Raw genomic sequence first — 16,194 nt, 5'->3', positions numbered from 1 at the left:
TTGTTCCCTGTGGGATCAACCCCGACTCATAATTGGGTAAATTATATTGCATATGACCGTGTACACTTTCTCTTTGAGGAGTGGATTTGGACGTTATCAGCAGGTCGGATAATTGATCCGTTTTTTATTTAACCCATTTTGGACCAGCCCGTTTGCCGCCCCTAAACACATGTAAGAGTAGGTTAACTAACCCTGGCCTCTGGTGGCACTCACTTGTCTACATCTCTTAAGTTGGATATCATTACATTATCTAAGTCCTGAACTAAATTTAAACAATACACATAATTGCATAAATAACGAGTAACTAAATTCCCGCAAATTTGTTACTTTCTGAGGTAACTGATTAAACATGTTAAGTAAAGCTAGTTTCTCTGTGAAATTCAGTCTGACATCAGTCAAATGTCTATCCTAAATTTGATTGATAGAATATAAATTTAAAGCATAATACTAAAGTTACCAAACCATATCCACACCCAATCTATAATGACTATAACATTATTAAAAGGGAAAATAACAGGATACTAACTTAAGATTTTTTATCACAAAATATATAAATAGTTTTTCGTATTTACAAAACATAACGATAATTTACAAAACATGACAGATTTTCATATATTAAAATTAGTTATCAAAAAAAAAAAAAATGCTCAAAAGGCTTAAAAAATTGCCTCAAATTTTTGTGTATGAAATGTGTATGAGTGAGCGAAATTTTTAATATAATTTTCATACACAGCATTGTGAGCGAAAACTTTAAGTCTTGAATATTGTAAGAAAGTTGTTACAATGTTGTTGTAGTTGTATTAATTTTTCAGAAACCTAATACGAAGTTTATATACGAAAAATCTGAATGAAATTCTAAGTCTTGAGAGAGAGATATACACATTTCATACCATTCTCATACATAAAAATTTGAGCGTAATGTTTAAGCCTTGATCGACATATACACATTTGATACATTTTTCATATACAAAATCTGAGCGAACTTTTTAAGCCTTGAATAAGATATACATATTTCATACACAAAAAATTGAGCGATTATTTTAAGTCTTGAATGTTGTATCAAAGTTGTATACAATGTTGTTATAGATTGTATTAATTTTATAGAAATCTAACATGAACTTTATATACGAAAATGTGAGTGAAATTTTAAGCCTCGAGCGAGATACAAATTTCATACCGTTTTCATACACACAGTTTTGAGCGATTTTTTAAGCCTTGAGAAAGATATACACATTTCATACATACGTTTTTGAGTGAATTTTTTTTTTTTTTTTTTTTGGTAAAAGTATGTTTTGTATAGGGTTTGTAAATAGAAAACTATCGTCACGTTTCATAAATATTTCTCCTTAATATGTATATATAGGTACTTTACCCGAATTTTGAAACCAAAGATAACAAATAAAAAAGTTACAAAACCGCACCAAATCTACCAATGAACACCTTGAAGCCTCATAAACTAATTGTGCAGTAAATCACACTCAATAGCATTGAAAATGAGCGATCTTTGAACTTCTTACCACCTCTTACACTATAATAAGCGTTAAAAGTCAAAGTTTGTTAAATTTAAAGTTTTTCCCATGGATCAAACGTCGTCTAAAGTTCAAGACCATCCACGTCTAACGGTCGGCCTTTCTCACTCTTCATCCCCATGTAGGGCCCATTAGTTAGGCCCACCTAGTCCTTTAATACTACACTTATGAAATGGGCCCAATAGTTAGGTCCACCATCGTCCTTTACTACTCCTAAGAAACTGTTGAGAGGTTATTTTCAAGGAATTCATGATTGGGATGACAAAGTCCATAATTGTGGTGGACCTAAATGGGCCAAATGTACAGCCTATCTGGTTAATCTCATCTACGAATCTCTGTCGGTCTGGGTCCAGATTAAGGAGCATACTGACACAAAAAGGACATTCGTGGAGAAGAAAAAAGCCCATATCCTCAATGGATCGAACCCACTTCATTTGGTTTCTATCAATGCTTTGTAGGTTTTTGTAAGGTAATGAAGGGGCTGCTAACTCCATTAAAACAAACAAAAAAAAAAGGAAAACTTATGTGACGGGCAAACATTTAGATTGTATTTACAAAATATAGCTATAATTTTAAAAAAATATGAAACATAGCTACATTTTAGTTTTGTTGCAAATTCACAGCAATGTTGATAATGCCCTTTCATGTTGTATGTGTTGATATAACTCTTCCGCGCGATTTCAGCTGATACAACTGATACCCGCCTGATATAGCTAATATCCGCCTGATAGATCAACTGTAGCTACATTTGGTAAATACACAAACTGTACCTACATTTCGTAATTACGTTCTAAACTATAGCTATTTATTATGACTAATAAGTAGGATCTAAATTATATATGTTAACCATCTAAATAGTTTTACATTATCTGTATAAATTAAAATAGTATGTTAATTTTCCTTAATTATCAGGTCACTGATTGATATTTTAGCATACGAATATAATTATTATTACCTTATAAACGATCTGATTGTGTCAATATTTTTACGTTATCCTGTATAGGACTTAAACTCAAAAAAATACAAATTGTTGTAATTAAATAACGTTTAAGTTATATACATTGATACTGTAAAATTATTTTTATGATATCAATGAATATTAACATGTAATAGTTGTGGATATAATACCAAGTTAATTACTGGTTAGTGTTTATCACAAAAATTTACTTGTAATTACATACCTTGTCAGTAATATTTGATTGTATAAATATATTAGAAGAATCACCCTAAATAGTCGTTCATCCAATTGCTTAAACTAAAAATAATTGTCAAATATATAATATATGCATAATTCATATGTATAATATGTGTATAATGGTTTATAATCTATGAATACTGATTATGAAAAGTAACAGTGAACTCGAACAGTTATTTTTGTAAAGATCCCGATATTTCTTATACCATCGATGCATATGACTTAACTCTTAAAAATATGGCACTTTTCTTTTTAACTCCATTAAAGCGTTAAGAAAAAAACAAGGGTATGGGCCCTATGGGGGTTTGGTCTTTAAGTGTTTTTGTTGGGGTTGGGGGTTTGGACTTTGGAGGAAGGGGGAGGGGATAGCTTAAAAGTGAAGGTGTTAGGACAAACCAACCATGCTTCATAAATGTTGATGCAAAATTGTCATAAAGGAAAGGTCTCCCTCTCTCCCACCATTTTTGGTGTTTGCTTTGGATCTATCAAAAAAAGAAAGATGAAAAACAAAAACCAAACAGAGCTTTAGTTTCTATACTGATCGATCTTTTAACGTAAATTGTAAGCAAAGTTAATCCCGAGACTACACATGCATGCATGCGTCCATCCACAGATTGTTCCTCCTTCCTCAATTTCCCAACTTCTTTGTCTTTTTCAATTCTTTAATTTTATCAACCACAGAATGTACTTGTAAATAATTTTATTATGAAATGTGTGACTTTATTAGGAGTGTTAATTAAACGGGTTGGGTAAATTTGGACAGATTAAAATAGTTGAGATAATAAATGTCAAAGTTAAAGTAAAATATGCAAGTTGAGCTGAATTTGAACAAGTCAAACTGAAATGAGTTAATATATAGACAGGTCATTAAGCCGTCCAAAAATTACTTGAGTTAAGATTGGTTCAAGAAGGATTAAACAATAGGTCATACTCTCATAAGCGGATGAAGTTTATCGATCGAGTTCATTTGAATCCAATAATTTGACGCCAAACATAAATATGTATATAAAAATCCACTAAATTTGCAACAAATAGTAGATTTGAACTTATAACTTAAAAAGATTGAACATATAAAACTTATATTCAGGACCCCCTCTACATACTCCAACCATCCAACTCTTACATAGCTTACTTTTTCTTTCTTTGTTTTCATATACTTCACTAACATTTTTTTCCTCTATTATGCCTAAATATAACATTATCAAATAAAAAAAGATCAATTTGCTACATATTTATGCCAAAAAAAAAACCCACAACTTTTAGAAAGGCAACATTAGGCTGGTCAAATAAGCAAGATTTAATGGATCATATTTTAGGAATTTGGGAAAGGGAAGGGAACAATGAAAACTCGAACTTACACTACGTATGCGGGGTGAAGAATCTAAGCTTTGATGGTAAATTAATCAAAAAATTTAACCAGCATTTAATTATTGTGTTACAAGTTATTTAAATTAAACTGATATTTTGGGGACGACATTTTTTCATATATTAAATGGAGAGAAATTAAACATGTTGCAGATATTATGGGGATCAATTCCTGGGTGCTGAAAACAAAGTAATGAACTGTTTGCTTCAAAATAAATAAATTAAAAAAAGCCTTGGAAAGTGTTTCATGTCCCCTATTCTTAATTTCTCTTTTATTGTGTGTTTTGACCACTCACGAATTACTGAACATTGATTGTTTTTCTCTGAGTATGCGTGTAACAACTAATGTTATGATATATGCGTTTCTACAGTTTTTACATAGAGCTTTCAACTCTTATTTCGTGTGAAAAGAATTATAAATTCCTTTCCTCTTGAAGCAATGAAGGAAAAAGCGAGGGAAAACAATGTTAAATTGTGTGATTATCTCAATTAAAAATTTAAATTTTCAAATGAGATAATCACCCGTTCGGACAAGTTAGCATAGGTGTCATAGACTGATAGGGCACTAAAGGAAAAAACTAACAGCATAAATGAGAGTAAAGATTTTTTAAAAAGACGTAAAATAGAAATGACTATTTAATGAATAGTTGTGGGCATTGTTTAGGCAAAATCAAAATCTTCTGAATTTTAAAATTTTGGATTTTTGGATTACATATTGGATTTCGAATTTAGCTTTTAAAAATGAACCTTTACACAAATAGCTAGTTAGATTTTACCCTTTACTTTTTCTAACGGTAGGTATAGATTATACACTTATATACACATTATACATGAATTACACATTCGCCGGCTATATTATTTTTATTAAGCAGTTGATGAACGACTAGTTAGATGAATTCTTCTTTTCAATTTTTGGATTGCTGATTAGGGACTTCGAATTCTCCGAAATCCAAAAAACAAATATTGACTGCCAGAATGCTTTCTATTTGGACATGATCTTACTATTTTTGGACTTGTTAAATCTCAAATGCTTCTGTTGTTAGGAATTTCCTTAATTGATAATGGTTTAATTAGTTGCATGAATACTTTATTCGGGATGATTGTGATGTAAATATTATTTAGACAATCTGACATGAATACCTTATTTGAAAGTTCATTTCCGTAAGAAGAAAAAAGTTCAACTTACATATAGGCTATTAAAACTGGAAATTTGAAATAAATTCTAATTTCCTCAAATCGAACTGTCCGAACGCCTATCCTTATTAACGAGAGACAAAATTTTAAACATATAAAAAGGATTGATTAAAGACAACGTTGATCAAACGTTGTTGTAGGCAAAGGAAATGGTATATTCACGTGATCCAACTCAAAACTACTTATGATCTTGTCACCCTTCTTGCTTTTATTTTTTGTGTTTCGTGTGTTGTTCCATCTGTCGGTGACTATTCACTTCAAGTAAAGTGTCTCTGTCTCTCTTTAAATTTTTTCATGTCGGTTTCTTTTAATTTTTTCGTACTTAATGTTATTAATACTAAGTTAATGTTGCTTATGATCTGATTCGATATTGATTAGAGGTGGAAATTAAGATGCTTAGCCTTCTCTTTTTGATAATTAATTGATCTTTAATGATGTTAAAGCCCATAAGATGGATCTTTGTCAGTAAAGGTTTACACACACTGGAGTCAATGACTTGAAATATATAATGGAGTAATGGACCCCAAGTAGTGTATCACATACAAGTATGTTTTAAGTTTGTACGTTTTACAGCAGATGTGGATGTATGCCTTTCCTTTTTTTCTTTTTTTTTTTCTTCCCCAAAACTCATTATCTAATGCTCTCTTTGAGACACGATTAATTTAGATTTACATCGAGAAGTCTCACTCAACTAAAAGAGAACTTTTCAATAGAATCAGTCAGCAATTATCTTGTCGGAGACATTTCTCATGAACTTTAACGTAAATCCCATATTTCCAACGAGAACATCCGTCAAAAATTAATGTTTTCTAATATAATGTCATTATATATAGTGGCACACGCTCTCTGAAGACAACTTTATTCCTTAAAGTTTGAATCACAGACCTCTAATTAAAGATGAAGGAATATTTATCGTTCTATCATAACCTTCGGTGGTAATCCAATTCACATCCGGATGGATGTATGCATTTGGCAGCAATAGATACATACACAACAATTGTCTTAGTTTGAAGATTTATATATTTATTGAATAACTTTAAAAGAATATATGCATATTTACTATGAATCTTATTTACAAAAAAGTGAGCAAAAGTGATACTCCACATCCACTGCACAAATTCCTACACAGTAAATATATATATATGCAAATGCGTCAGAATATGGCTATACTCATTTCAATTTCACGCGTCATTTAAAAGAATTTTTAATATTAACAAATTAATGCATTTAATATATTAAACAAAATGTAAAAGTTATAATTAAACACTTGGGTAATATAAATTCAATATAATCATAGAATTAAACTCTTTAACGAATTTTCAAACTTCTTATCAAAATCTTTTGTGACTCAAAAATATATTTGTTCATATATTCAACCTTCCACACCTAATAAGGTGTCACCTATGATTAATTAGACCACGATCATTGTTGTCTACTCTTAGCAATATTCCTTTTCATGTCTACGTTTGATTTTATGACTATACATGCATGCACATAATGACCATCATGCATGATATTTTATGTTATATGTACATCGGTACAACAACACACATATTTTACCAATATTTTAAAAGCAACAAACACCCCTCGTATTATATTATAAATTTACACATGAGATTCCGGAAGAATCGGAGCAGTTAAGACTACAACCTTTAGAAGGTAGAAAATCTATTTTTAGGGGTAGCTTAATTCCATAGCGTAGGATAGAGGGAATCTTATTTATTTTTATTATATGTGCATGAGGCAGACACTTGAAAAAAAAAACAAAAAAACAAAAAAACAAAAAAAAAAAAACAAAGAAAAAGGGGGAGAGAACATATTCCTATGATACATACAAGATGAGAATGTCCATATATGTTTAGTGAAATAATAATTTAGAGCGTTGGATCGGATCGATGGATGGAAAGTAGGTCTCGATGACAACCATAATTAGCAAAGCAAAAAGAATACATTTTTATCTTCACTTATTTGATGGAGAAAAGCAATATATGAGTATGTTATAGGGAGAAATCGGTTATCAATGATTTGCTATGAACACGCGTATCTACTAGCTCATAAGCGTTATTTGATTTAAGAAATATACGGAATGAACACAACAAATGTGGAACGAATCTGATGTATGAGAGAGATTTTGTATATATTTTGCTATTACAAGAATGCTTGATAAGAAGGAGCCAACCCTCTAAAAGAAGGACAATGCCCCTTATTTATAGTGTTGCCCCATGGGCTTCATACAACCTTAAAAATTATAGAATAAAGAAAAAGTTCTGAGTTGGATTAGGTTGGGTTAGGTAGACCGTACGGTCTGACACCCGTACGATTGGCAGTTGAACATAGCAGGACGTCATCGACGCGTGACAACCGCGCAACGGATCTCTCGGACCACCGGCCACGGTCAAACGGACATACGGCCTCGAACAACCGGTCAAGGAAGAACCGGACCAACTGACGCCCTTCCTTTGCTCCGGTCCAAGCGTTTCCCCGGTTCAGAATGGGAGCCTTCATGCACGTTCTTCCCCCTTTCTCTCATCGGCCTTCGATCTCACCGGTTTAACGTATACCCGGTTTTTACCGTATACAGATAGTCCCCACACTTCCGGGATCGTAGATTTCTCGGAGTGACGGGGAGTGGATGAATCAAGAAATCGTCGACTCCGTTTGTCCATAGTTATCTTCTCATTTTGGCGGGAACGGTTGCGTCACGTCTTCTTTCCATCGGCCACGTGTCATATCCCGGATGGTCCGCTCTGACAACCGCCGCACGCACGTCGTTTCAGGTCATTCCTCATTAATTATGGGACACGTGGCGTCTCCCGATTGGTCGAAAACCGTAACCGCCTAAACCCCATAACTATAAAACGTCCACTAACCCTTCATTTTTCCATTTGAACACCTTTCAAATCTTCAACTCATTTCCTCTTTGCCTTGGATTTTTTCACTCTATTTATTTGTTTTCATCACATCTGTTCACCTTCTATACCAAGTTTGTTGCTGATTCATCGCTTACTCCACGCAAAAGGAAGCAACTTTGCTCTTCCCCTACACTAATCTGCTATTGTTCATTGTTGATTCTCATCTTCTGACTTCTCCTATATTGTCTGTTTCTTTATTACCCTTCGTTTTCTTTAACTCCTTTTTCGAATCCATTCAACTTATTCTTTTCATATTTCCAAATGTCTGAAACAACTTCCCATGATATTCCCTCGGTTTCGTCTCAAGGAACCGAGGCTGCCTCCCCTTCTAAGGCAAAGGGCTCCTTCGAGCCCACGGCCTCGGATATCATACCGGCTAAAACCAATTTCAACAAAGACTTAGAGGTCAAAAAACCTTCCTCCGTATCCGACAAAGGGTATGACGTGAAACGATACCCCTCCTCCATTACCGAGGATAGGCTTGACCTTGTCCGGTCCGACTGCGGATGGGACAATCGTCGGGTCCGAGTTTTTGCCCCTGGGCCTGATGAGTCAGTCACCGACCATCGGGAGGGTTTTTTGTATGTCTATACTTATCCCTTCACTCTCAAGCTCGATCCTCCGGTAGATCCGGTCATTTTGGACATGTGCCGGACCTACGACGTGACCTTGGCACAAATTGGTCCAATTGTTTGGAGGGTCGTAGCATGCCTCTGGTTGTTGGCCAACAATGCCGGGAAGGAGCTTACGCTGGCCCACCTGATACACCTATACTCTCCGAGGCTGTTCCGGGGTGGCGTAATAAAACTCGCCAAGCGTAGCCGGAATCCATTTTTCTCAAAGATGGACGAAGACAGAGACAGGGGCTGGCTGGAGCGATATGTCCGGGTGAGGACCGAGGACATCATTCCGGCCGATTACATGCCTTTCTCGGAGAAGTGGAACAACAAGCGTAAGTCTGAACCTTAAGTGATTGCTTTTGTACGTTTCGTCAAATTTTGATCCCACTTTCTTACCATTTTTTTTATATATCAGCCAATGGGTATATTCCTTCGGTCGTCCGGAACCTGAGCGAATGGGTCACCGCACTTCTGAGACAACATGTTCACAATAACCGGACGTGGGGTCACTTGTCACGTGGCCGATGGGTCGCCCAGAACCATGGTAGTATTTTGCTTCTTCCTGTGTTCACTGCACTTTTTGCTATCCGTATTCATTGCGTCTTTTGACTTTCAGGTTTACCCAAAGGTTCGGTGGATCCCAGGCCGGAGTCGGCTGCTGAACCCACAAATCGGCACCCGAGTTCGACTCAGCGGGTGCATCTCGTGCCCTTGCTGCTGCTGCTGCCGCCAAAAGGAAAAGGCCCTCGGATAAAGGCAACAATCGAAGAAGAGGTGAGGAGCGTCACTCGGACCTCACGGGATGAAACAGAGGCCGACATTATTGTTCGGAGAGTCGATGCCGATGCTCCCGTGGCTCCTATCCCGGAGGAGGCTGTCGCCGTTCCACCCCTTCCTTCTGCTGGTGAAGGACTTTTGGTTCCAGTTTCTCACACAGGTGCGGAAGAAATTCTTTCCCCGGTTCCTCTAAGGTCGATTGACTTCGTCGACATTTCAGGTGAAACTTCTTCTGAGGAAGCTCCCCTGCAAAGGACAAGAAGGCCCGATGAGGCGGCCGCTGCTGAAGTCGATCAAAGGACTGAGCCGATCCCGGAGGTCGAAGTCCCCATTGACGTTGATCTGACTCCCGAGCACGAGCCTGCTGCAACTACGGAGCCCCCAAGCTTTGCTGAATATACTGAGGCTGCTCCAAGTTCCTCTACTCCGGTCCCGAGGCCTGATGAGTTTAACGATATGTTCTCGGGCACCCCTCCCGCTACCGGCGAAGCTGCGGGATTCGGGCATCTCTATATCCCTCGGGCCACGAGGTCGGCCTTCCGTCCTCTGAATCTGGGGACAGGGACAGCTTGGTGCGTACTTTTTCGGCCCCAAGCGTGAAGCCGAGGAGAACAAAATCGGTCGTGGTCACCATCCCCGAGGACTGCAGTTTCCTTTCTCGCCCGGTGGGCGTGGCGAGCTATCTGAGGCCTCTTGTCTCAGATTCGGACAAGCGGAAGATGACCGAGGTGTTACACCTCGGAAAATTTACCGTTGGAACGCAAGTAAATGAACTAGTGATGCATGCAAATGGATGTGGATGATTGGATTGAAAAGCCTAAGAAATATGAAAAGTTGCAGATTTGGAATCTGCCCAGTGGTCGTAAAGTGCAAATACGGACCGTAAATTGGTATACGGTCCGTAAACTGGCAGGTCGTAAACTGCCATGCAAAACTTCAACTTTCTGCCAGTCGAGGAAATGGAAAAATACGACCTGGTTTACGGACCAAAAAGTGATTTACGGCCCGTAAACCATGGTGGTAAATCACCATGGTTGCAGTCTAAAATTTATGGTTCCGATATGGTTAAATACGCCCATGATGGACGGTCCGTAAACTGGAGGACGGGTCGTAAACTCAGTTTACGACCACTGTACACTTCAACACAGATTTGCAAGTTATTAAATAAGGGGACCAAGACTTGTTTTATTTCATTTCTACATCACACCACTTCTCTCTAAAAACATCTCTCTATATTTATTATGCAAGTTTTCAAGGATTATAAGTGATCAACAACATTAAACAAGTGAATCAAGAGTAAGGAAACCATCAAAGATCATTCAAGTCAAGAAGTCCAAATAGAGATAAACTAGGGTTTTGCTCAAAGTGGAGTATTATCAACTAAAGCTTGTTCTTACAACATCTAAGGTAAGATTCATGATATTTACATGATGTTTAAGGTATTGGAGAGTTAAAATACATGGATTGTAGAAAATATGGTAAAATGGGTTATGAATGCTGAATAGTGACAATTTGAGGGATAGTTTGAATTGAATCATGAATGTTGTTGTGTTGTGATATGAATGTGTTATAAATGGTATTAAGATCATGAACTAGACACTTTAGACGAATGGACGAAGTTGGGTGTTATGACCAGGAATATGGGTGAATTAGAAGCAAGTTGAGAAATCTAGATAATGTGAATGACTAATGGCCATTGTTATGATATTAATGAAGGTAGAAACGCTAACATTAGAAGGGAACATGCAAGTGTAGAATAGTCCGACGAAAAGGTATGTAAGGCTAACCCTTCTTTCATAAGGCATGGTTTCTTGGCCAAATTCCTAATTCCTCTATATGAGTATGTTGTCTTCAAGTGATTGATATTCCGAGCTCATAAGCTCATGGCCCTCGATATTTACTACAATTGTACTACACTCCTCATATGACGAGTAAGCCTATGATATAGACGTAACGATAATGATGATGATAGAAATGATGATAATGATGCTAAAGGTGCCTATGGGCTAATATACTTATGTGTGCCTATGAAGGGCTATAATGAAACCCCGAGCTTATAACGCCGGGTAGAATATATGTATATGAATATGTATAGAGTATGTATACGATTACGAAACGCGCGCACACCTCTGCAGATGGTACGGATAACCCTGAAGCCTTGGTAGGGCCAGGTATGAGTAACCTTGAGCCTTGGTTGGCCAAGTATGTACGAAACACCGAACCTATATGGTCGGGTATATTATATAAGGATATGTATGAAACACCGATCCTATGTGGTTGGGTATGCTATGTAAACACTATGTACATGAAATGACTATGTATATAATATGAATATGAATGTGATAAGTCTATGTATATGAACACGAAAATAAGCACAAATAGGGTACGAGTACTATTATGGAATACGGATGATGATGTATGTATACAAGTACGTATGAGAAACGAAAAGTTCCTATGAAAGACTAGTAAGTGATATGACGATGATAATTACTGTCTCCCCCTTCTATGCTACTTCATATGCCATCTATTATGCGCTCATATTGATATTGACCATGCTCTACATACTCAGTACATTCTTCGTACTAACGTCCTTTTGTTTGTGGACGCTGCGTCATGCCCGCAAGTGCACAGGGAGACAGACTTGATCCATAGCTGCTTTCTCAGAGATTTCATAGCAGAGCTCCACTTCATTCGGAGCCGTAGCTCTTGGGTACTTATTCTTTTGTGTACAATTATGGGCATAGCGGGGTCCTGTCCCGCTCATATGATATGTTATACTCTTCTTAGAGGATCGTAGTCTGGCCTTGTCGACCTATATTTTGTATATCATTTTGATAGCCTTGTCAGCTCATGTACGTTGATGCGGCAGAAATGCCTATTATGATATAAAGGTAATATCGCCCAAAGGGGCTAGTTTGATGAATGCAAGGAAATGTATGTCTAATTATGTGGCTCACCTAAATGTAAGCATAAAAGTAGGTAAAAAGGGGGTGCCCAGGTGGGCTAGCACCGGGTTCTCGTCGCGGCCCCTAGTCGGGTCGTGACAGGTCACTTGGCAATGCCTCATTAACGAGGGTATGCATGCGGGCAACCGGGTAAGATTTTTAACCGTCTCTGCACATCTTTACTGAGAATTTTAACATTATTTCAAGTTTTTAACTTGCTTTCTTTTGCAGAGTGTGGTGCTCGTCAACGAAGCCTTCGTCCGCACCCAACAAGAGATGGACGATCTTAAGGGCCAACTGGATGCCCAGGGCCGGGAAATGGAGAAATATCTGCACCTTCTTTGGGAGAAGGAGGAGGAGTTGAACCGAGCAGTCACTCTTTTCAATCTTCGGCCCGAGATTGACGCAGCGAAGGCCGAGAATCGTCAGCTGAGGAGTGAACTGGCCACGATGGCCGAATACAATCGGAGCCTCGAAGCTGAGAAGATCGGCCTTAGCCAGGATAATGCTCAAATTTCCTAGAGGCTTGGCGAGCTTCAAACCACCTTCTCCCAACTCCGGGAGGAGATGGATTCGGTGAAGTCGGATGTTGCGAGCTTGGCCGAGAGGAATTGGCTGCTCGAATCTGAGAGGGGCCGGTATCAAGAGCGTGCAAGGGTGTTCGAAGAGAAAGCGAAAGCAGGGCCCGGATGTGTGATGATCTGAAGAACGAGCTTAAGGAAACGACCGATGCAAATGACACTCTCTAGGCCGAGCTTCAATCGGCCATCCAAATGCAGAATGTTCTTGGAGAGGCTCGGGATGCTCTAGCGGCGAAGTTAGCCCAAGCCGAGGATGATTTGGACGAAGCTTGGAAGAGCGTGGAAGCCGCCGAGGCTTAGGCTACTTTTGTTGCGGAGTACGAGAAATGGAAATCTCAGAGGATCACTCTCGAGCAAGCCGAGCATTGCTTTACTGATCTTCCGGCCCTTATTGCCGAGGCCAAAAGGGTCGAGGGAGAGGCTAAGGACGCTCTCGGTTCCGACTCCGATGACTCTGACCGGACAGTGTCCGAACGTTCTAGCTCCAGCCATTCCGGGTAGATTAGGGCCTGTACTTGGCTTTTATCTTTATTTTATTTTTTGCCTTTATAGGGCTTTGGTTTTTTGATGTAAAAAACACTCCTTGTATAAATGAAAAATGCCTCTTTCTTGTTGCTTCGTTTGAATGTTTGCTATTATTTTTGCCCGAATTGTTGGTCCGTTTCAAGGACAAGCTGACTCGTAGTCATTAATTCACTGTGCCTGTAGGACTTACCTAATGCTTTGTGAATTCAAATGCCTCCGTATCACGATAGGCATTTCCTTAGGGTCGGTATTTTTCGGCAATATTTTAGGGTCGGTATTCTTCTAGGCACCCGGATCTCAGCCTTGGCTGAATTTTGGCGTAACGATCCCCGTTTGGGGAGGTTAGAAAATTTCGGCTCGGATCGTTGTGACCTCGTTGCTTTAGTCGAATTTATTAACGATTTTGGCTCGGTTCGCCATGACCTTGTGGCCTTTGTCGAATTTCGACCATGGCGCTCGGTATAGGGCGTGTGAATGAAGCAATGCCGAAATACGGTGGTTATCACCGGGGTAAGGTCTTTTAACAGAAAGATAACCGAGATATTGCTACCCAATCTTTCGATAATTTTGTATTGCAAAGTGTTTGTATACATGAGAATTTTGTTTCCTTCTGTTTTTACCGTAGCAAGTACTAAATGGACACGATTCATTGTGATCGTTTGGTCCTTACACCGAAACCTATAGCAGAAGGTCCGACCTTGCTTTTGCCGTAGCAAACACTCGGTGGACACGATTCATTTTGATTGTTTGGTCCTTATATCGTAACCTAACATTTTTGGCCCGGTTTGGTTTGCTGAGGGCGGCCTCCGGAGTGGGTGTGTTAGTCCCCTAGCTCTTAGCTGGGCTGCAAGATCAGGTGAGTACTATTAAGTCCTCATTCGTTGGGTATTACCCCGACAGTCCGGACGTTTGTCCTTTATCGAGCGATTGTCCTTTATCGAGCGATTGTCCTTTATCTTTGTCAAGTAACACGTTGTACTTGTTGCCTCATTAAAAACCTTGTCGGAAAACCCATTTTGGGACAAAACCGTACTAAGGAAAAGAGTGCAACACGTGTTTTCAGATTTAGATTCTTTTCTTTGCCTGGTACTCGGTTTCCTGCAAAAAAGAAGGGTAAAAAATAGAGAAACATGGGGTGTCTTTACCTCAGCAGTAGTATCTTTTCAAATGAGCCACATTCCAGTTATTGCGCAGCCGTTTCCCATCCATGGACTCCAGCTGGTATGATCCTTTACCCGTTACCTCAGTTATCTTGTAGGGTCCTTCCCAGTTCGGGCCCAGTTTTCCTTCATTGGGATTCTTGGTGTTCAAGGTAACTTTTCGGAGCACCAAGTCCCCAACTTGGAAATGACGAAAATTGGCTCTCCGATTGTTTCTGGACGGCAATACGGACCAACGCGTTTTAGCGAAGCTCGTCCGTGAGGTCGAGTCTTACAGCCATGGCCTCCTCGTTTAACTCCTCGATCGTATATTGAAATCGGAGGGTCGGTTCACCAACTTCTACGGGGATAAGAGCTTCAGCCCCGTAAAACAACGAGAATGAAGTCTCCCCAGTTCTCGATTTCGATGTGGTTCTGTAAGCCCACAATACCTCCGGTAATATTTCTCTCCAATGATGTTTTGATGCTTCAAGTCTTTTCCTCAGGTTTTGGATTATTGTCTTATTCGTGGATTCAACTTGTCCGTTTGCACATAGGTGATACGGAGTTGATACAATTTTCTTGATCTTCAACCCTTCGAGGAATTTGTTGACTTTGCCGCCTACGAACTGGGGCCCGTTATCACAAGTTATCTCGGCAGGGATGCCAAAGCGACAGATGATGTGATCCCATATGCAGTCGATGACCTCCTTTTCTTTGATTTTTTCAAAGGCCTGCGTTTCAACCCATTTGGAGAAATAATCAATCATAAACAAAATAAAACGGGCTTTACCTGGTGCCCATGGTAACGGACCGACGATGTCCATCCCCCACTTCATGAAAGGCCAGGGTGACACCACCGAATGCAGCGACTCCCCGGGCTGATGAATTATCGGAGCATGCCTCTGACACCCGTCACATTTACGAACAAAATTCTTCGAGCTTCCTCCATCCGGTTCCAATAATAACTGGCCCTGATAATATTTCGGACCAGAGCATCAGCACCGGAGTGATTGCCGCAGGTTCCTTCGTGCACCTCTCTCATTCCATACTCCGCCTCTCCGAGACCCAAACACTTATCCAGGGGTCCAAAGAAAGATCGCCGATATAATTGGCCGTTAACCAAGCAAAAACGCGTTGCTTTGGTCCTTAATGACCGTGATTCTTTTGGGTCCTTCGGGAGCTTCTCATCACGCAAGTAGTCGGCGTACTTGTTGCGCCAATCCCATGTTAAACCCGTTGTGTTTATTTTGGCGTGTCTGTTTTCTATTGCAGTGTTTAACAAGTGCACCGTTGCCCCGTGGTTGATTTCCTCCCTTTCGACCGAGGATCCCAAATTTTTCAATGCATCGGCCTCGCTGTTCTGCTCCCTCGGTATGTGATGCATGGTCCATTCTTTAAATCGATGTAGT

This window comes from Lycium barbarum, chromosome 3, assembly GCF_019175385.1.
Source record: "Lycium barbarum isolate Lr01 chromosome 3, ASM1917538v2, whole genome shotgun sequence".
Lineage (NCBI taxonomy): Eukaryota > Viridiplantae > Streptophyta > Magnoliopsida > Solanales > Solanaceae > Lycium > Lycium barbarum.
This window is presented reverse-complemented; position numbering follows the sequence as displayed.